Source organism: Oncorhynchus clarkii, chromosome 6 (assembly GCF_045791955.1).
Source record: "Oncorhynchus clarkii lewisi isolate Uvic-CL-2024 chromosome 6, UVic_Ocla_1.0, whole genome shotgun sequence".
Classification (NCBI taxonomy): domain Eukaryota; kingdom Metazoa; phylum Chordata; class Actinopteri; order Salmoniformes; family Salmonidae; genus Oncorhynchus; species Oncorhynchus clarkii.
In genome coordinates this window covers 35,844,828-35,865,359 of record NC_092152.1, presented here as the reverse complement: position 1 = coordinate 35,865,359, position 20,532 = coordinate 35,844,828, and the positions used below count along the sequence as shown (strand labels likewise).

The following is a 20,532-nucleotide window of genomic DNA, read 5'->3' as shown; positions in this document are numbered from 1 at the left end:
GAGAAAAGGAGAGCGAGCGAGCGTGAGAAAAGGAGAGCGAGTGAGCGAGCGTGAGAAAAGGAGAGCGAGCGAGCGTGAGAAAAGGAGAGCGTGAGAAAAGGAGAGCGAGCGAGCGTGAGAAAAGGAGAGCGTGAGAATAGGAAAGCGAGCGAGCGTGAGAAAAGGAGAGCGTGAGAAAAAGAGAGCGAGCGAGCGAGCGTGAGAAAAGGAGAGCGAGCGAGCGAGCGTGAGAAAAGGAGAGCGAGCGAGCGAGCGTGAGAAAAGGAGAGCGAGCGAGCGAGCGTGAGAAAAGGAGAGCGAGCGAGCGAGCGAGCGTGAGAAAAGGAGAGCGAGCGAGCGAGCGAGCGTGAGAAAAGGAGAGCGAGCGAGCGAGCGAGCGTGAGAAAAGGAGAGCGAGCGAGCGTGAGAAAAGGAGAGCGAGCGAGCGTGAGAAAAGGAGAGCGAGCGAGCGAGCGTGAGAAAAGGAGAGCGAGCGAGCGAGCGTGAGAAAAGGAGAGCGAGCGAGCGTGAGAAAAGGAGAGCGAGCGAGCGTGAGAAAAGGAGAGCGAGCGAGCGTGAGAAAAGGAGAGCGAGCGAGCGTGAGAAAAGGAGAGCGAGCGAGCGTGAGAAAAGGAGAGCGAGCGAGCGTGAGAAAAGGAGAGCGAGCGAGCGTGAGAAAAGGAGAGCGAGCGAGCGTGAGAAAAGGAGAGCGAGCGAGCGTGAGAAAAGGAGAGCGAGCGAGCGTGAGAAAAGGAGAGCGAGCGAGCGAGAGAAAAGGAGAGCAAGCGAGCGAGAGAAAAGGAGAGCGAGCGAGCGAGAGAAAAGGAGAGCGAGCGAGCGAAAAGGAGAGCGAGCGAGCGTGAGAAAAGGAGAGCGAGCGAGCGAGCGTGAGAAAAGGAGAGCGAGCGAGCGAGCGTGAGAAAAGGAGAGCGAGCGAGCGAGCGTGAGAAAAGGAGAGCGAGCGAGCGAGCGTGAGAAAAGGAGAGCGAGCGAGCGAGCGTGAGAAAAGGAGAGCGAGCGAGCGAGCGTGAGAAAAGGAGAGCGAGCGAGCGAGCGTGAGAAAAGGAGAGCGAGCGAGCGAGCGTGAGAAAAGGAGAGCGTGAGAAAAGGAGAGCGAGCGAGCGAGCGTGAGAAAAGGAGAGCGAGCGAGCGAGCGTGAGAAAAGGAGAGCGAGCGAGCGAGCGTGAGAAAAGGAGAGCGAGCGAGCGAGCGTGAGAAAAGGAGAGCGAGCGAGCGAGCGTGAGAAAAGGAGAGCGAGCGAGCGAGCGTGAGAAAAGGAGAGCGAGCGAGCGAGCGTGAGAAAAGGAGAGCGAGCGAGCGAGCGTGAGAAAAGGAGAGCGAGCGAGCGAGCGAGCGTGAGAAGGAGAGCGAGCGAGCGAGCGTGAGAAAAGGAGAGCGAGCGAGCGAGCGTGAGAAAAGGAGAGCGAGCGAGCGAGCGTGAGAAAAGGAGAGCGAGCGAGCGAGCGTGAGAAAAGGAGAGCGAGCGAGCGAGCGTGAGAAAAGGAGAGCGAGCGAGCGAGCGTGAGAAAAGGAGAGCGAGCGAGCGAGCGTGAGAAAAGGAGAGCGAGCGAGCGTGAGAAAAGGAGAGCGAGCGAGCGTGAGAAAAGGAGAGCGAGCGAGCGTGAGAAAAGGAGAGCGAGCGAGCGTGAGAAAAGGAGAGCGAGCGAGCGTGAGAAAAGGAGAGCGAGCGAGCGTGAGAAAAGGAGAGCGAGCGAGCGTGAGAAAAGGAGAGCGAGCGAGCGTGAGAAAAGGAGAGCGAGCGAGCGTGAGAAAAGGAGAGCGAGCGAGCGTGAGAAAAGGAGAGCGAGCGAGCGTGAGAAAAGGAGAGCGAGCGAGCGTGAGAAAAGGAGAGCGAGCGAGCGTGAGAAAAGGAGAGCGAGCGAGCGTGAGAAAAGGAGAGCGAGCGAGCGAGAGAAAAGGAGAGCGAGCGAGCGTGAGAAAAGGAGAGCGAGCGAGCGAGCGTGAGAAAAGGAGAGCGAGCGAGCGAGCGAGCGTGAGAAACGGAGAGCATGAGACAAGGAGAGCGAGCGAGCGAGCGTGAGAAAAGGAGAGCGAGCGAGCGAGCGTGAGAAAAGGAGAGCATGAGAAAAGGAGAGCGAGCGAGCGAGCGTGAGAAAAGGAGAGCATGAGAAAAGGAGAGCGAGCGAGCGAGCGTGAGAAAAGGAGAGCGAGCGAGCGAGCGTGAGAAAAGGAGAGCGAGCGAGCGAGCGTGAGAAAAGGAGAGCGAGCGAGCGAGCGTGAGAAAAGGAGAGCGAGCGAGCGAGCGTGAGAAAAGGAGAGCGAGCGAGCGTGAGAAAAGGAGAGCGAGCGAGCGTGAGAAAAGGAGAGCGAGCGAGCGTGAGAAAAGGAGAGCGAGCGAGCGAGAGAAAAGGAGAGCGAGCGAGCGTGAGAAAAGGAGAGCGAGCGAGCGTGAGAAAAGGAGAGCGAGCGAGCGTGAGAAAAGGAGAGCGAGCGAGCGTGAGAAAAGGAGAGCGAGCGAGCGTGAGAAAAGGAGAGCGAGCGAGCGTGAGAAAAGGAGAGCGAGCGAGCGTGAGAAAAGGAGAGCGAGCGAGCGAGAGAAAAGGAGAGCGAGCGAGCGTGAGAAAAGGAGAGCGAGCGAGCGAGCGTGAGAAAAGGAGAGCGAGCGAGCGAGCGTGAGAAAAGGAGAGCGAGCGAGCGAGCGAGCGTGAGAAAAGGAGAGCATGAGAAAAGGAGAGCGAGCGAGCGAGCGTGAGAAAAGGAGAGCGAGCGAGCGAGCGTGAGAAAAGGAGAGCATGAGAAAAGGAGAGCGAGCGAGCGAGCGTGAGAAAAGGAGAGCGAGCGAGCGAGCGTGAGAAAAGGAGAGCGAGCGAGCGTGAGAAAAGGAGAGCGAGCGAGCGTGAGAAAAGGAGAGCGAGCGAGCGTGAGAAAAGGAGAGCGAGCGAGCGTGAGAAAAGGAGAGCGAGCGAGCGTGAGAAAAGGAGAGTGAGCGAGCGAGAGAAAAGGAGAGCGAGCGAGCGTGAGAAAAGGAGAGCGAGCGAGCGTGAGAAAAGGAGAGCGAGCGAGCGAGCGTGAGAAAAGGAGAGCGAGCGAGCGAGCGTGAGAAAAGGAGAGCGAGCGAGCGAGCGTGAGAAAAGGAGAGCGAGCGAGCGAGCGTGAGAAAAGGAGAGCGAGCGAGCGAGCGTGAGAAAAGGAGAGCGAGCGAGCGAGCGTGAGAAAAGGAGAGCGAGCGAGCGAGCGTGAGAAAAGGAGAGCGAGCGAGCGAGCGAGCGTGAGAAAAGGAGAGCATGAGAAAAGGAGAGCGAGCGAGCGAGCGTGAGAAAAGGAGAGCGAGCGAGCGTGAGAAAAGAAGAGCGAGCGAGCGAGCGCGAGGAAAGGAGAGCGAGCGAGCGAGCGTGAGAAAAGGAGAGCGAGCGAGAGAAAAGGAGAGCGAGCGAGCGTGAGAAAAGGAGAGCGAGCGAGCGTGAGAAAAGGAGAGCGAGCGAGCGTGAGAAAAGGAGAGCGAGCGAGCGTGAGAAAAGGAGAGCGAGCGAGCATGAGAAAAGGAGAGCGAGCGAGCGTGAGAAAAGGAGAGCGAGCGAGCGTGAGAAAAGGAGAGAGAGAGAGAAAGCGTTAGCATGGCAGGAGATGCAGATGTGTTGATGAGAATCCTGAGCAGGTTGGATTGCAATATGTATGTGCGCACGCGTCCATATGCACACATATATAAACAACTCCCTGTTATCCTTATAGGCACTAGAGGGTGAGAGTCAGAGAGAGAGACCCCTATTCCCTTTGAAGCGAACAATCCCCTTTGATGTTTGTTTCTGGCTGATCAATTATTTATCCAGAATGGAGAATGGTCTGACACCACTCAAAGTAAAGCGGAATGGAGGAGCTCATGTCACTTGAAGTTGAGCCGGTGATGGGTCAGGGAGTGATTCGATGTGAGGGGTGTGGCGGTGCAGTGGTAGTTTGGTGTTGACGGGGACTTTTCCCTTGTTGTTTTCTTTCTCCACACAGACAAACACGAGAGGCCTGATTGAGGCTATGGCCACAATCACAAATCCTAATCTGTACTTTTCAGGACTATTCCTTTTCAAAGAGATCAGGTGGGGTGGGGGCTTACTGGATATGTTTGCCACCGCTTTCAACATCAAAATAGTCGCTCTGGTCTATGGTAAATATAGTATAATACTTGTCTAGCCTAGCGGCAACCATTTTATCTACGTTTTGAGACAGCTGAAAGTGACAGATAGTGAGCCATGTTGATTGGACACAGTTGATAGACTCCTGATCAGGCTAAGTCCAGTGATTCACCCTCCCTTGGGGCTGGAGAGGGGGACGGGAGCCAGGGCAGGGACCCTGGGCTCTAGCTAGCTGCTCCCCTCCTGATTCACAAGGGGAATATGGAAGGCATGTGAGCTACGCCCAGAGAGCTTATCATTACCGTTAACTCCTGGCCACTGAAAATAGCCCAGAGTACCCAGGCAGTGAATTTGAACAATTCCCCCCTCAAAACACAGGGCTGGTTTAAGACTTTACACAGCAGATGTTTGCTAATGGTCTGGGGCTGAAGGGACAGGGAGAAGAGATCACTCCAATGTCTCCCCCTGTTTAACCCCATCCACCAATAACCAACACCCCTGTTATCCACGACACTAAGTACAAAACACACTGGGATGCCAAGCATGACATTGTGTGGTGATAACATTACTGAAGAAAGGGGATAACTCATTTTCATAACATTCAAAGCTGAAAGATCAAAACGTAACTAACTTAATTCCACAAAGGATGTGATAGATTTGACTGCTCTAATGAGGTAACCACTCTTAAAGGGAAAAGCAGTATATATTCTATTCTACCACAGCGGGAACGCAGAATGCAGCACTTGCTCCGAGTCCCAGTTATGCCGGTGCGGAGCTTTTCCTAAAGGATGAATGTGTTAACAGCACAAACCTGGGCCTGTATTGTGCTCAAAATAGCCTGGTAATAAATGTAATCACACGCCCACACTTCCAGCGCGGTGGTGGTCCAGATGGGGAGATGCAGCCAGACAGTTGCCCTCTTCAAAGCCCTCCCCACCCCACCAGTGGTGTAGTGGTGCCTGGAGAAGGGGGTATTCTGCAAATCCCAAATGGCGCGCCCGGTGAAGGAAAGGCACCCCGTGTAAAAAAATGATATGAGAAACAGTAACGTACACTCTGAATGACCTAAAATGATTAATCCCATATTGGTCTTTCACAGTCACGCCAAACCAAGCTGTACTGTGCAAGTAGGCTGATAGTATGCCCACTATTGAAACTGATAAATGAGGCTGTCAACTGAGTCAGAAATTCACATGTAGGTTTTTGATTTCTTTTTTTTGCTCTCAGTCAATTTTTTTGTTGTGTTTGATGTTCTGTGTTTGATGTTCTAAGTCCAGAACAATGCTTAAACCACATCAGGAGACCACGGAGGTCTGGGAAAAATCTAAGAAATGTTCATCTTTCAGCGTAGTTACCCTTTAATTCAAGTGCACTGGCACATAGCACTGTTGTTTGATTAGCAGCATAGCGCACATGAGATGGAGTTTACGAAATTAATGGTCACTGGATTGATGCAAATAATCATGATAAGCTACTTTGCAGTTAACATGTATTTTATGTTTTTGGGAAAGCCTTTCCATCTACCAGAAGATAGTTATGCCTGTCATTAACACTGCTATATTTCCCTGTTCCTGAAACCTGGATGTTTTACTTCATATTATGAGGCATGTCTTCCCTTGCTTCAAAGTAGCCAAACCAAAATTCCACCATAGAAACAAGGCAATTATTTTATAAAATACTTCCTTATACTGTACAATTTCTCCTGTTCTATTGGTTTTCTTTTAACTATCTTTCATTGTCTAGCAGCCAAAGGCATTATCCTTGTCATATTAGCAACCCGTGATAGTTGTCGCATCTTTAGATCTTCCCTCTTCCAAAAAAAAAAAAAAAGCAAACACTATCCTCCACAAATGCTGTTTACATTGATATCCATACTGAATGAAGCACGTAAGGAGCTCATGGGACCCTTAACTTTTTCACTTAATTAAAAAAAAAGGGGGAAATTAAGTTAAGATGTTTTATGCAACTGGGCCCAGGTCTTTTGGAATTTTAGAAGGGAATGTCAAATGGCAATACAAGGGCTACAGTCATTTCAGTAAACATCTTGACGAGGCCCTTCACTGTTCAGTGTACAGCCTTGGGCATTCAAATACACCTATAGCCACCCACATCCACCTTAACTCCACCTTGAGAGCATAGGACAAATATAATCAAATTGCTGCAACTGCCTTTTGAGCCTCAGCCCAACTTCCTTAAAAAGTGTCAGAATTTAAACCAAGGTTGGATTAGCATTGCCTCATTAGCATTATAGCCTCCTCCAAAAGAGCTTTGAATGATACATTAAGACGTTCAGTGCAAATTAATTAAGACCCACTTTGAGAGGACTCAACCAGGAACAAAGAGAGAGCCTGGCTTTATATTGCATTATAGAGCCCCCCCCCCCCCCCCCCCAAACCCCAGATGTGGGGTGGGCTGAGTAGGAAGGAGTGCAGGGGAATTGGTGTGTAGGGAGTGGTGGGGGAGGGTTGTTGAGGGTAATTGAGTGAGACCAGCAGTGCCTGGTATCCTGATGGAGCTAAAAGGGATAGGCTGCAAACCTGACTGTCAAGTCCCCCATTTCAAGGGCCTATAATTGCAGCTTAAATTAATTCCTTGTCTAAACCCATCTGATGCCCATCTGAGAAGGGAGGTCTCAATGGCACAAAGGGCTACCTAAAACACCTGATCCTGTGCGTGTGCGTGTGCGTGTGGTTGGAGTCAGCCTGCCCCTCAGCCCACCTGAGCTCTCTGATGGATAATACATTCAAACAATTAGACGCCAAATTGGAGACATTAGGAGGCATCATTCAGAAATGTAAACAAGCACTGAATTCCTGGCCCTTATTCTAAATAGCAAATGGCACCCTCTTCCCTTTATAGTGCACTACTTTTGACCAGGGCCCATAGTGTTCTGGTAAAAGTAGCGCACTATGTATGAAATAGGGTGCCATTTGGGATGCAGCTTGTGATATTTCTTTCAGATTGTCCAAAATGTCAAACCATTTATGTGGGAATGACTGAGTCTAGTAGTGATTAATCCTAATGTCAGAAATTCAGTTTAGGCTTCAGGAGTCTTGTAGCATGTTGAATGGCCAGAAGATTGCTGGAATTATTCCCAAACTTGAAGAAAATTCCATCCAAAATAGGGAGGTTATGGTTAAACACGACAGTTTTACATTATACCTTCAGTGTTGGGGTTTTCAACATTTTGTCTAAAAACAGAGAATGTATGAAAGGACAAAATAACAGGGGAAGGGTAATATTTTCATTTGAGACTGGATTAAAAAAAAAGGTAGTATTTAATTGTGTGCTCTCATCGTCCACTCTGAGCTGGGAGAACATTTCCATAGAAAAACAAGGGTAATGGAGAGAGAAGAGTGCTTCATTATGAGTTGCGCGCTGCACAAATGGCAGTCGGAGTGAGAATGAAGAAAGGCTAGCATTAGCGATTAATAGGTATTGGCTCTGGCAACGCAGCAGGCCATTAGCTTCCAAGAACACAGTCACTTCTAATGCCTAATATTCTAAAAGGCATTAAAAACGCAACGGTACTAACAAAAGCCTATCAGCCGTTTTAAATAGCTTGGTAACAGAACAGGTAATCTCGTTTGACTTTAAAGATTTGTGTGTGTGACCGCCTTGGTCTCAGGGCTTCCACACAGAAGATTGTTTTTTCTCTCATTGAGCCAAAAAACCCCACTGTCAGCCACCCTATCCTCAGTATCCTTCCTCCAATTTGTGATTCAAAGCGCCTTTCCTCTATGGAAATGTAAAGTGAATGATAATCCACTAGTGGGTATAGCGATGCCAGGATAAGCAAAGCTTAGCGAGGAGTGTGGCGAACCATTGCTGAAAAGTTTAAAAAGCTACGATATAATAAGCAATTGTTTACCATCAATTTTCTTCCACCTTTTATCTTTGAAGCTCTTCTCTGTGTGGAAACCCTGAGACCGACACACTGGTATTTTTACTCGTATTTCCACACACACAATGTAAGTCTATGCTCATGCTTTCACAGAGGGAGTGGGCTCCCAGAGCAGCTCGTCTCTCAACATACGGGGTACAGCTAGGTCTACCTCTTACCAGTTTAGACCAACATTGTATACATCATCTCTCTCTGGACTGTATTTTCAGTAAGCTAGTTCATCATATTAGCCATAATGCTACAGTGTGGCATCACTGATATGTAGATCAAGTATTTTCTATATCTGTTACATCACAATCAATTAGAGAGAATACATGTGATGCCAGTAATTACAGCCAAGATGAAAAAAAAGGAGCACATCTTTCAAAGTGCACGAAATCCACATTGCAATTACTGTCAACTTAAAGTATCCAAAACCACACTACCTACTTCAAACATCAGAAATAACAACAGAATGAAGGCAAGTCATATCAAAAAGAGACAAGACAGCAGCAAAAGGTACACAGTATTCCTCAGGTTACAAAATAGCCCCTCTGTCAGTTAATAGACTCAATGATGTGTTCAATAGAACATTTTTGCAGGCAGGCAGAGAGACGGAGAGAGCGAGAAGAGTGGCAGAGTGGGGTAGCTACCTTTGATGTTTGTTGGGTCTGTCAGATGGCTGGGGAGTGGACTGGGGGAGGCTCTATTAGAGTTGACGCGTTGCTACGATCCACCTGGGAGATCTGCCTCACAGAGCAGCTGCAGCGAAGAGAAAACAAGGACATGGGGAAATAAATAATCAACCAAACAACCATATCCCTTTACATAATACAACCGCTGCAGGTTCACACACACACACACAGGTACTAGCAGAGGCTCCTCAGAGGAGGAGCATCTTCCGTGATTTTCATAAAAATACAAATTGTAAAACATTTTTAAAAAGTTATCCTTTTTAGATAAAACTATACCAAATATATTCAAGTAACCAAATAATTGATTTAAACATACTATTTTGCATTGAAGGTCTACAGTAGCCTCAACAACACTCTGTAGGGTAGCACCATGCTGTACTTGGAGGACAGCTAGCTTCCGTTCTTCTCTGGGTACATTGACTTCAATACAAAACCTAGGAGGCTCATGGTTCTCACCCCCTTCTGTAGACTTACACAGTAATTATGAACATTTCCGGAGGACGTGCTCCAACCTATCAGAGCTCTTGCAGCATGAACTGACATGTTAACCACCCAATCAAAGGATCAGAGAATGAATCTAGTACTGAAACCACAAGATACAGCTAGCTAGCACTGTAATGTATAAAGTGTGGTGAGTAGTTGAGTCAAAGAGAGATGTCAAAGACATTAGTTGAAGAGATGTGAAGAAAGTAATTTTTTCCAAAATTGAGAAGGAACCAAACACTTTCACTTACTTAGCTGGCAAAAGCAGCTAGCTAGTTTAGCCTACTCAACCAATCATAGGGATGCTATGTTAGCTTGCTGGCTATGACTATCCAACAACACAAACTATTTCAAGTCAAGGTAAGCTTTCGTTTTACTAATTTATTGCACCCGGGGCCCGCCGGTGTAAGTGCTAAACAGCTTACTGACTGTACACATACGTTACTGCATGATTTTAGCAAGTTTACTAACGCGTTAGTTCTATTAGCTATGTTGACGATGACGCTACTTTAGCTAATATGTTGACGATGACGCTACTTTAGCTAATATGTTGACAACGGTGTAGGCTGTGTGTTGCAGTTATATGGTTTGGCCTGGAAAGGTTCCCTCGCCTGGTCACAAACAAGAGATGTGTTTTGCACTGAAGTCCACAAGTGACGAAGGGAAAAGATCAGAGGAGGAGAGCGCATAGATGCGAGAAGGAATACAACGCGACTGTTACGAAGGTGAACTGTGTTTACACGTGATCAGGGGTGTATTCATTCCACCAATTGTGTTTATAACATTTCTTAAAACGGAACAAAACAAGGATAAACATACCTGAATTTGTCCAATAGAAACTCTATTTTGCAATAGTTGGACTAATGATTACACCCTCTATCAGCTAAGTGCAGGCAAGAGTGTGCGAGGCGGTATTGAATGTGTCACTGTCTGTCCATGTGTCACTGTCATCTCAAATTTCTCTCTCAACCTGTGTGCACCTACATTGTAAACGTTCATTCATTGGCTAGGTTGTAGCAACCTCATGATGGATATAGAGACACATTTGAGTATCATGTAGTAGCCTAAATCTATCGCTGTTACATTTAACTGGGTGAATGGAATATGAATGAGTCCTCCAATATGCTGTAATAGAAATAAGGCCATGCTCATGAAAAAACTAAATCGTCCTCCATCAAACATCACTGACCGCCACTGGCATGTACACACACACACACACACACACACACACACACACACACACCTCAGTCTGTCACTCTCCCCTGTAGCAGAATAGGTCAGTGTACTAACCTAGTTCTCCCCACCCCCCCCCCTCCAACAACCTAATTTGTACAGTAAATGGTTATCCCTTTCTGTTGAAGAGCAATTGGACTTGAAACTGTCTTACGGATTAGGGAGTGTCCTCTAGCAGTGGGTCTAATAACCTGACAGGACAGGAGGGCACTGCTACTGCTGGGCAGGGAGTCTTTAAAGGTTTCAGTACTGATTAAATCAGACAAGCCTTGGCATGGGTAGACAAACTGTACAACTGCTCCTTACGGCCATAACCTGCTGGTTTGTCTTTGGTTCTGTTTGTAGGGGAGGTTATCACTGTAGCTGGTCCCATCACCAATGCATCACTTTTTGTCAGCATTTCTAAACAGCTTTTTCTAAACAGCTTTTAGACTACAGACCAAATAAGCTCCACGGTTCACAATCAGCCAGGTAATGTTTCATTAACTATGATCGGCAAGGCCCTCAGGTAAATCCTGCATTTATTAACTATGATCGGCAAGGCCCTCAGGTAAATCCTGCATTTATTAACTATAAATCGGCAAGGCCCTCAGGTAAATCCTGCATTTATTAACTATGATCGGCAAGGCCCTCAGGTAAATCCTGCATTTATTAACTATGATCGGCAAGGCCCTCAGGTAAATCCTGCATTTATTAACTATGATCGGCAAGGCCCTCAGGTAAATCCTGCATTTATTAACTATAAATCGGCAAGGCCCTCAGGTAAATCCTGCATTTATTAACTATGATCGGCAAGGCCCTCAGGTAAATCCTGCATTTATTAACTATGATCGGCAAGGCCCTCAGGTAAATCCTGCATTTATTTTTTATTTTTTTTTGGTCAACTTTCTCGTTCTGTGCAGGATTAGAATACCTCTCCAGGGAATCTCTGCTTCTTTCTCTTAAAGGACATTTATGCTTAGAGCACCTTGGATTTCTGGGACAAACATCAAAAAGGTGAGCTAAGCCTGTGTCCAGGCTGCATTAGTTACCACACCACTCTCCAGTCACATCCCAGGCAAGGCGAGCCCCCGATAGAGAACTTCAAAATGGGAGATTATACCCAATGCACACAATAACTGAACAAAGTGGCACTTAGGCAACACGCCTTTTAAACAAAATGTGATAAACTCCCTTTAATTGCCCCAATCTCTCCAGGTTTTGTCATGCAGACAAAATAATGATTGAAGAGGAAATCAAGTTATTGTGATCCCTTAAAAAAATAAATCTATGCTATACAGTCTATCCTGTTAAAAACCTTCCCGCCAGACGTGAGTCAGTCCATCTTTGACACACCACCAGCATGACTAAGTGTCACCCCTAACATCACTATCCCGGCACTGCAGCTAACTGAATAAATATTGTGTAAATGTTAGTTCCTGATACTGTACTGACTACTGTATTTCAATCCTACATTATGCAGAACCTTGCATATTCTATCACAACTTGTCACAACGCCCCGCACCATTTGGAGGAGGCCCCAGTGTAATTCTCAAATTAATAATGAATGGGTTGGGGTCCTGGCTGACAGATGGTTGTGTGTCCCAAATGGCTAGATACTGCACTATATAGGGCTCTGGTTAAAAGTATTTCACTATATAGGGAACACGGTGCTCTCTATTTGGGACACATCCCATCTGGGGATTGGCTGATTGATCTGGTCGCTTCTCTGCGCTGTCACCAAGGCAATGCAGGGTTTTCTGGGAGGGGAGCTGGCAGGTATGAGTGGCCAAGTTAAAATATCCTCCACCCTGCAGCACTCCTCCTCCCTGATATCAGTGATAGATCAGTGGAGAGGCAGAGAGGTGTGTGTGTCACCAGGTAGACAATATTACATTTCATAAATTACTTGAGATTATTTATAGTCACAGTGACTTATCTTGAAACCGTTCTATTTAAGTAGCTCAGCCCCTATCGAATACAGTAAATGTAACCATACGCATAAACTGTTTTCCTTAACTGTGTCCAAGAGGATGAGTAAATACATACCAGTGTGAATAGCATGCTGACAAGCACACTAGACCACATCTAAATATTACCATGTACTGTAACCAAGACTTAAATACTATTCTACGGAAGCCTCATGGCTTTTATGGACTTTGTCCACTTCCGTTTGCTCTGAATGAGCCCGCTGCATAGGACCAGTCCAATCTGAAGGAATGTATGGTGAAACTGTATTGAGCAAACTCTCCAAAGGTTACAGTCCACGTCTGCCAATAACAAATGATCTTCACATATTACATATTCCTCAAAGACTAGTAGTCCATTAACTTCGAATACAAATAACTATGACCTCTACAATGTGCACTTAAATCCAGCAGGCTTCTCACTTGCCTACAGGTGGAGTCTTGTGGCAAGGCCCCCCCAAACCTCATTCAGGTGAGACGACCTTTATTGAAAGCCTGGGCTTAGCCGTCATCCCATTCAGACGTGGTGCTGCATGCTGGCACTCTGGGTATTACGTATTTGTCCTACTCATCATCACGGCTCACGTCTCCCCAGTGCCTCTGTGTCAAGCGTCAGGAAAGGGCATAATCAGGGCCGGAAAGAAATGACATTCTGATCCCCCTGATCCTGACGTTATTTTTGAGGGGTTAGGAGAAAGCCTACCACATTTCCATGTATCCAGGTAATCCATCCACCTCGCGCTGATGGAGAAAAAAAATCCCAGACGAAATATTGTACAGAGAAATGTCTGTCCTTCCCATTGTGAAGCAAGTGAGTTCCAAGCTCCTGCAGACCTGAGCATCTAATTGAGTATTCCAGCTGAAAATTCCAGCCCATCATCATTAGATGCAGCCGGCTGACGGGGCTGCCAACATCAGAAAAAAAGAAAGAAAGAAATGGTTCAATTTGAGGCTGCTGAGCGTTTATCCCAGAGCTGACCTTCGCCAGCTAGCTTTCCCATCCCTCTATTAGAGACAGGGAGGGAAAAAAGACCTTGCAGCCAGGCAGGCCCATCAAAACTCAGACTGAGGTGGAGAGCGACAGGGAGACAGATCGAAAATGCCCCAACGGCGAAAAGATTTCCTGCCAAAACAAATTGGCAGAGCGCTCTAAAATCTGAAGGGTTGTGGGAAGGAAGAGAAAGCTGACTTAACAGGGATGTTTGTGGATCCGGAGGCCCTTAGAGTGTCAGAGGACAGCAGAGGCTACAACAGAAAGAGCAAAGGAGTTTCTCCATGACCCTGTTCCAATACCGCATCATTCTTTCCTTGTTTCCTTGAGGCAAGGTTACCACCCTGTTATTTCCACCAATCCAGCTAATTCAAAAATCAGTGAATACTTGAAGGTTGGGAGGATGGATGCATTACTAAAGTACTCCAACAGGGCCAGAGTCAGCCCCAAAACAGTGAGGTTTTAGCATCTCTAGCATCTAATTTCATCAGATACCAGATGGAATTTCATCAGACGCCACCCACCCCCTCAACCTCTCCTCTATGATCTTCACAGGGATTGGCATGCCCCCAGTAGCAGTGAGAGAATAATCAATGTTTGCACTCCAAGCCACTCTGTCTGAGATTGCTGTTTGATTACATCACAGCACGCATCACCTCTCTGCCACGTACATCTGTACTCCTCATAGGTTCACGCACACAGAACACTGGAGGCTCTAGTTAAGGTGAATGAGTTCTATATAGACACCGGAAGCTCTGGTTCTAAAGGTGAAGGAGTTTCATAAGAACACTGGAGGCTCGAGTTCTAAAAGGGGAATGAATTATATTCCTAGTTGGGACAACACAGTTCCACTGTGAAGAAAGGTTAAATTAGTGTCGACGCAACAACTCAAGACCTACAATAGAGCCTACAAAAATACCACTTGCCTCCATTTTTAATTTTTTACTCTAGAAAAATATACTCTTATATTATTGATAGTAATTATCAAACATTAAATTGAGGCTAATGTCGGATACACAGAACCAAATCTGGACTCCGGCCAGAAGAATTTACAACAAAAATTGGCCAAAAGGGTCAAACGTTTTCCCTGAAATGGACCGCAACAGTTGCAGTATAAAACCAGGAAAGATGTCAGTGTTCAGACCCGTGTTCATTACTACACACACTTCAAAGACAGCACTGGGAGTCAGATCAGACAGTGATTAGACAGGAGTGGTGGGAGACCAACTGACTGCAGCATGCATGTGTATGTTTTGGGTGTTTTTACTATCCTGGTGGGGACCAACAGTCTTCACAAGGATAGTAAAACAATGACAATTTGTACAAGTGGGGACATTTTGCTGGTCCCCACCAGGAAAAGGCTATTTTAGGGTTAGGGTTAAGGTTAGAGTTAGAGTTAGGTTTAGGGAAAATAAAATGTTGAATGGGCATCAATTGTTTGGTTCCTACAAGAATAGTAAAACAAATGTGTGTGTGTTTGTACACATTTTATTTTTTGTAATTTTATTTAACTAGGCAAGTCAGTTAGAACAAATTCTTATTTTACAATGAGAGCCTACCCTGGACGACGCTGGGCCAATTGTGCGCCCCCCTATGGGACTCCCGATCATGGCCGGTTGTGATACAGCCCGGGATCGAACCAGGGTCTGTAGTCACGCCTCTAGTGCTGAGATGCAGTGCCTTAGACTTCTCTGCCACTCAGGAACCCTCTGTGTGTGCTTACATGTGTGCCTGTCCGACCCCAGGAGGCTGATTGTGAATTCATCCCAGAGCCCCGTTCTCATCTAGAACATATGGATGATCAGTCTACCTGATGGAGCAACAGAAGTCAGCAAGGAGGAGTTTACACGCTGCCAGTTTGAATAAAAGATCCGCGCTGGGATTTGTGCTTGACAGGGCAGCCTAAACCTTGTACTGTTCAATTATGTAACACCAAGTACTGCAACCCAGGAAGGTATGTGCAGGGCTCTGCTCTCATCGGAATCCATCCAAAGAGACCACGGAGGGAAGCAGGACTTGATCTCAGGTTAGGATGAGAGACGTGTTGGTCGGCAGCCAGGAGATCAAAAGCTGCTGAGAGGACATTATCGTCTCTAAGGCTGTCCCCCAAAATGATACCTTATCCCCTGCCCTACGTTTGACCAAAGCCCAGGTCAAAAGTAGTGCACTATATAGGCAGTAGGCAACATGGGTCCATTTGGGATACAGTCTAGGTCTATTCCTGGCTGTGGTGTGCAGTGTGAGGGGACTGGTACTGTCACGCTGTCATAACATTACATAGAAGGTGATTGGGGGAGGGGGGGTTACAGTTCATTAGACGACAATAAAGATGTTTCACACCAATTATCATTTAATTAAGAAGGACATATTGTTGGCGAGCAAATAAGAGCACTGGCTGAGGGAAGAAACAACATATTAAATTGGTGAGAATTGTTAAGTCTAATCACTGTTAATCACTGCAACAAACAAATGAAGTAAAGGAAACTGGAGCCTGACAGTGGAGCTATAAGCTCTAGGGCATTATACTGCATGTGTAGAGTGTGTGTGTGTGTGTGTGGTGAAGGTCGTTATTAAGACCATGACACAGACAATGACATCTCCTGTCATCGTTTAATCAGCCAGCCTTGCTAATTAGCTTCAGACCACTCAGAGGAGAAGGGGGGGTAGGGTGGCGGTTACATATAAAACAGAGACGAGGTGTGTGTGTGTGTGTGTGTGTGTGTGTGTGTATACACACACACACACACAGAAGTTTCAGTTATTTCAGCCACACCCCTTGCTGACAGGTGTTCAAGCACACAGCCAAGCAATCTCCATAGACAAACAATGGCAGTAGAATGTCATTACTGAAGAGCTCAGTGACTTCCAACGTGGCACCGTCATAGGATGCCACCATTCCAACAAGTCAGTTCGTCAAATTTCTTCCCTGCTAGAGCTGCCCCAGTCAACAGTAAGTGCTGTTATTGTGGAAATGTCTAGGAGCAACAACGGCTCAGCCACGAAGTGGTAGGCCACACAAGCCCACAGAACGGGGCCGCTGAGTGTTTGTGTGTAGTGCGTAAAAATCTGTCCTCGGTTGCAACATTCACTATAGAATTCCAAACTGCCTCTGGAAGCAACGTGAGCACAAGAACTGTCATCGGGAGCTTCATGAAATGGGTTTTCATGGCCGAGCAGCCGCACACAAGCCTGAGATCACCATGCGCAATGCCAAGCGTCGTCTGGAGTGGTGTAAAGCTCGCCGCCATTGGACTCTGGGGCAGTGGAAACATGTTCTCTGGAGTGATGAATCACGCGTTTGTCTGGCAGTACGACAGACGAATCTGGGTTTGGCGGATGCCAGGAGAACAACACCTGTCCCAATGCATAGTGCAAACTGTAAAGTTTGGTGGAGGAGGAATAATGGTCTGGGGCTGTTTTTCATGGTTCGGCCAGGTCCCTTTGTTCAAGTGATGGGAAATCTTAACGCTACTGCATACAATGACATTCTCGACAATTCTGTACTTCCAACTTTGTGACACAGTTTGGGCAAGACCCAGCATGACAATGCCCCCGTGCACAAAGCGAGGTCCATACAGAAATGGTTTGTCGAGATCGGTGTGAAAGAACTTGACTGGCTTGCACAGAGCCCTAACCTCAACCCCATCGAACACCTTTGGGATTAATTGGAATGCCAACTTCTAGTCACCTATGTCGCCCAACATCAGTGCTGACTTCACTAATGATCGTGGCTGAATGGATGCAATGTTCCAACATCTTCTTCCTAGAAGACTGGAGGCCGTTGTAGCAGCAAAAGGGGGGACCAACTCCATATTAATGCTCATGATTTTGGAATGAGATGTTCGACGAGCAGGTGTCCACATACTTTTGGTCATGTAGTGCGTGTCTCCACTTTTCTCCTCATCTTCGAAAATGTTGAAATCTCTAGCCTACAGAGAAAGCAATTACTAAATCACCAATGAACCCTTTAACAGGAGTTGAGTGATGCTGTCCAAGTCAACTACTGCATTTCATTCCAGGGCTAGCGCATACAGCAGGAAGCTGTAGTAGTCAGCCCAACGTAATTGGCCACCACTACAGTAAGAAAAAAAAGACGTATTTATAGAACGCTGGGTAATTCACCATTTCCTGAGCTTGCCACGGAAAGGAGAGGCAGCTCCACTGTCATTAACTGCAAACCACTGGTTACCGGAAACTGTGAGCACAAAACAAGATGACGGCTACTCGGTTAGTACTGCTCTTTACAGCCCTGGCTGTATGGATTTCTGTAGGTCTTCCTGTTTTGTTCTTCTAGTCACATGTGATTGTTCAGCCAGAAAAAAATAAAGTCCTCCTTAGATTATCCCAGAAGTAAATGCAGGTAGTTGCACTTTCAATTATTTGAATTGAGTTTCCATTCCGTCAGTCATTCAGGAGGAATAATGAACCTCCTCGTCCAAATAGGTGTTCAAAAAGAATTTGAGGCTTAAATAGAACGCATTATACGTTACTCAGATAGCTGGAGCCAGAGGTTGAATCCCAAATGGCACCCTATTACCTCTTTAGTGCACTACATCTGAACTGCACCCTGTGGGCCTTCAACAAAAGTAGTGCGCTATAAGGAGAATTGGGTAACAATATTTGAGACACAGCGACAGTAGTTTGTAAAAAGCATATCCTGGTGAAATACACCCTGAAAACACAGTTCACCGATGCTGAAACTGTGTGTCTTGATATCAGACTAAATCAGGGAAGTGTTAAAGCCAAATTAACCCAGTGTACCCTTAAATAGAAATGCTCACACTAGACTTCATTGAATTGTTAGTATTCATAGATCCAGAGTATGGCTTGCTTAGGGCATATTTGAGATGGTGGAAGTATTTAGGTCTGCCATCCCTCTACACGCCACAGACTTTAGTGTAAATGTAATCTATATAGTTTGTCAGTATTATTAATTATGCTGGGCCTGTATTCACCAAGTGGCTCTGAGTAGGAGTACTCTGGTATCCCATCTTATTCATTAAACTAAAAGGCAAAACTGATCCTAGATCAGCATCCCTGCTTCGAAACACTGGACAGTTGTAATCTCTACCACATGCATTAACCTTTTCACGTGAGTGCCAAATATCTCAAAACCCCCCCAAATCTGTGATGTCAGAATGCTCTCACTGTTCCAAAATGTGACGCAACAGGACAGTTACCCACACTGCCCTCGAACCAAGACACACTTCATGCTAATTATCTATAGGCTATATTTCAACTTGTAAATTAGAAAACATAACTTAGAAAATAATTTCTAACAGTTTGAATTGAGGTGTGTTCCACCTCCTCATTGATTCACATAAAAGTAGGCCATTTAACTGTTGCCGAGAATTGGTGTTTGAGACTTTACTGTACCTGACAAACTTCTCTCTTCAATGAGAGCCCAAGAACCTCCCCAGCGTTTCCCATGATCAAGTATGCAGACATTTGCACAGTCTAGCGCAAAGCTTTCCCCCCTGGCTGGCGCTCGCATTGCCTTCATTGTTGTTTTCCTTACAAATAATAGGACTGTGTTTGAGTAAAACTGTTTCTGTGAGAGAAAAAAAACTCTGACTGTTGCGTCAATCAAAACTGGATGTACCAAATAATAATTATAATCACACCGGTTTAAGCATCTGCTGCAGGGACCACTGCACATGTGTTGGTACATGTCAAAAGGTCAATGTGCCAGAAACCAATTGAGATGGTCTTTCTGAGAGGCGGGAGGTTGAAGGGAAGACCGAGGGATGAGGGAAAAGATGTAGGAGGTAATGGGATTCTCATGAATGTTTCATGGATATTATTTTTCTTCCAGGCACTGTGGTTCTTCTCTGGAGAGGGGAGGTTGTTGAGGGAGAGGTGGTTAACTGAGACAGACAACCAGTTGTCATGACTCTCCTTGGTGAGGATCAAAAAAGACACCCATTGGCTAGGCAAATGTTTGAGGATAGCCAGGCCACCCCCCACCCCCTAAATGAGTTAGTTGTTACATTATTCATTTAATTGATTGTCAATTAAACATAGGTCATTTTTCAATAAATAACAGTCATCACATTAATGATCGTCACGTCACGACAGTCTTGCTGAGTCAGTCAGTCGTCAGACAGATTCCATCATCCCGCTCCTTTACTGAACAGACTCTGGGCTTTTGGTTGCAATTTTTTTATTACATATTTGTTGGCCATGCATGAATGAATGTGCAATTCATATGAATTGTTAAGAGACAAACGGAAGATTGTTATTCTGTAACTGACCCTGGTAACTCCCCGTTACCAGGATTAGATTGAGTAGAACCCACAGTCCAGGCCAACTTGAGGCTGCCAATGCATTTCAGTAATGCCTGAGTTTTATAGGTACAATTTACAGCCAGCGTCAGGGCTTTGGGACTTAGCCTGGACACACCAACAATCAAAACCTTGTTTCCCAATAGAATCATTCAGTGTTTCATGCCAACTACAATATATTTATTTTCATTCAAACAGACCACAATGCTATTTTGTATTCCAAGAGCTATTGTGAAGATAGCCAAGTAAGTGATAAACAACAACACTATAGACCTACATTGAAAAATAAATACTGTATCCACCACAGTGATGGCAATGCAAAGCAACAAGAATGTACTAGAATGTTGGTGTGATTACGTTCCATGTCATGTTGTCCTGTGGTTCTCGTGGTCATGGTTTGATGGTAAGCTGGCGACTACTCAAAAGGTATCAAAACAGGTACATCACAGCTGACAAACACCAGGCATTGAAAAGCAGAAGACAAATCCATGAGAGAGAGAGAGAGAGTGTTAGAGATAGAGACCATATCCATTTGGCAGACGTTTGTGAGTTCTGTAGCATCGCTCCCTCTCTGTGACATTAAAATGAGACAAACCTGGAATTACCTCAAGTGCTCAAACCAAACGTCAGGTGCAACATAACAGCAAACTGCCATATGAGGGTTTTAACACGGGTTGACAAAGACCGGCTGCCACTACAGAATGTCCAGGACAACAGGAATGTACCACGCTCAGCTGAACACATCCAACACAGCTGAAAACAGAAAACACACAACTTCATACAGCATGAGAAAGTGTGAGATCTCCGGTGAGTCTATAAAACAGAATATTTCTTCCTCTCATCCTTCACAACAATTCCCTCTTAATCTATTCAAAGACGGGAGATTTACTTAGAGCCATCTTGGAGATTTTACAGCAAACCCTTGGCTCGGTCATGTGGGGTGGAGCAGGCGG

At 46.1% G+C, this 20,532-nt stretch overlaps 1 protein-coding gene across 3 annotated transcripts in view; it reads right to left on the bottom strand.

Annotated features, from left to right (window-relative positions):
- Positions 1-20,532, bottom strand: part of LOC139411065 (splicing regulator ARVCF-like) — a 232,947-nt gene that overhangs the window by 120,137 nt on the left and 92,278 nt on the right. For all 3 annotated transcript variants that reach the window (XM_071156879.1, XM_071156881.1, XM_071156882.1), the window contains one exon: positions 8,601-8,709. The gene's annotated coding sequence lies outside the window, so the exon portion shown is untranslated. The remainder of the gene's footprint in view (positions 1-8,600; positions 8,710-20,532) is intronic.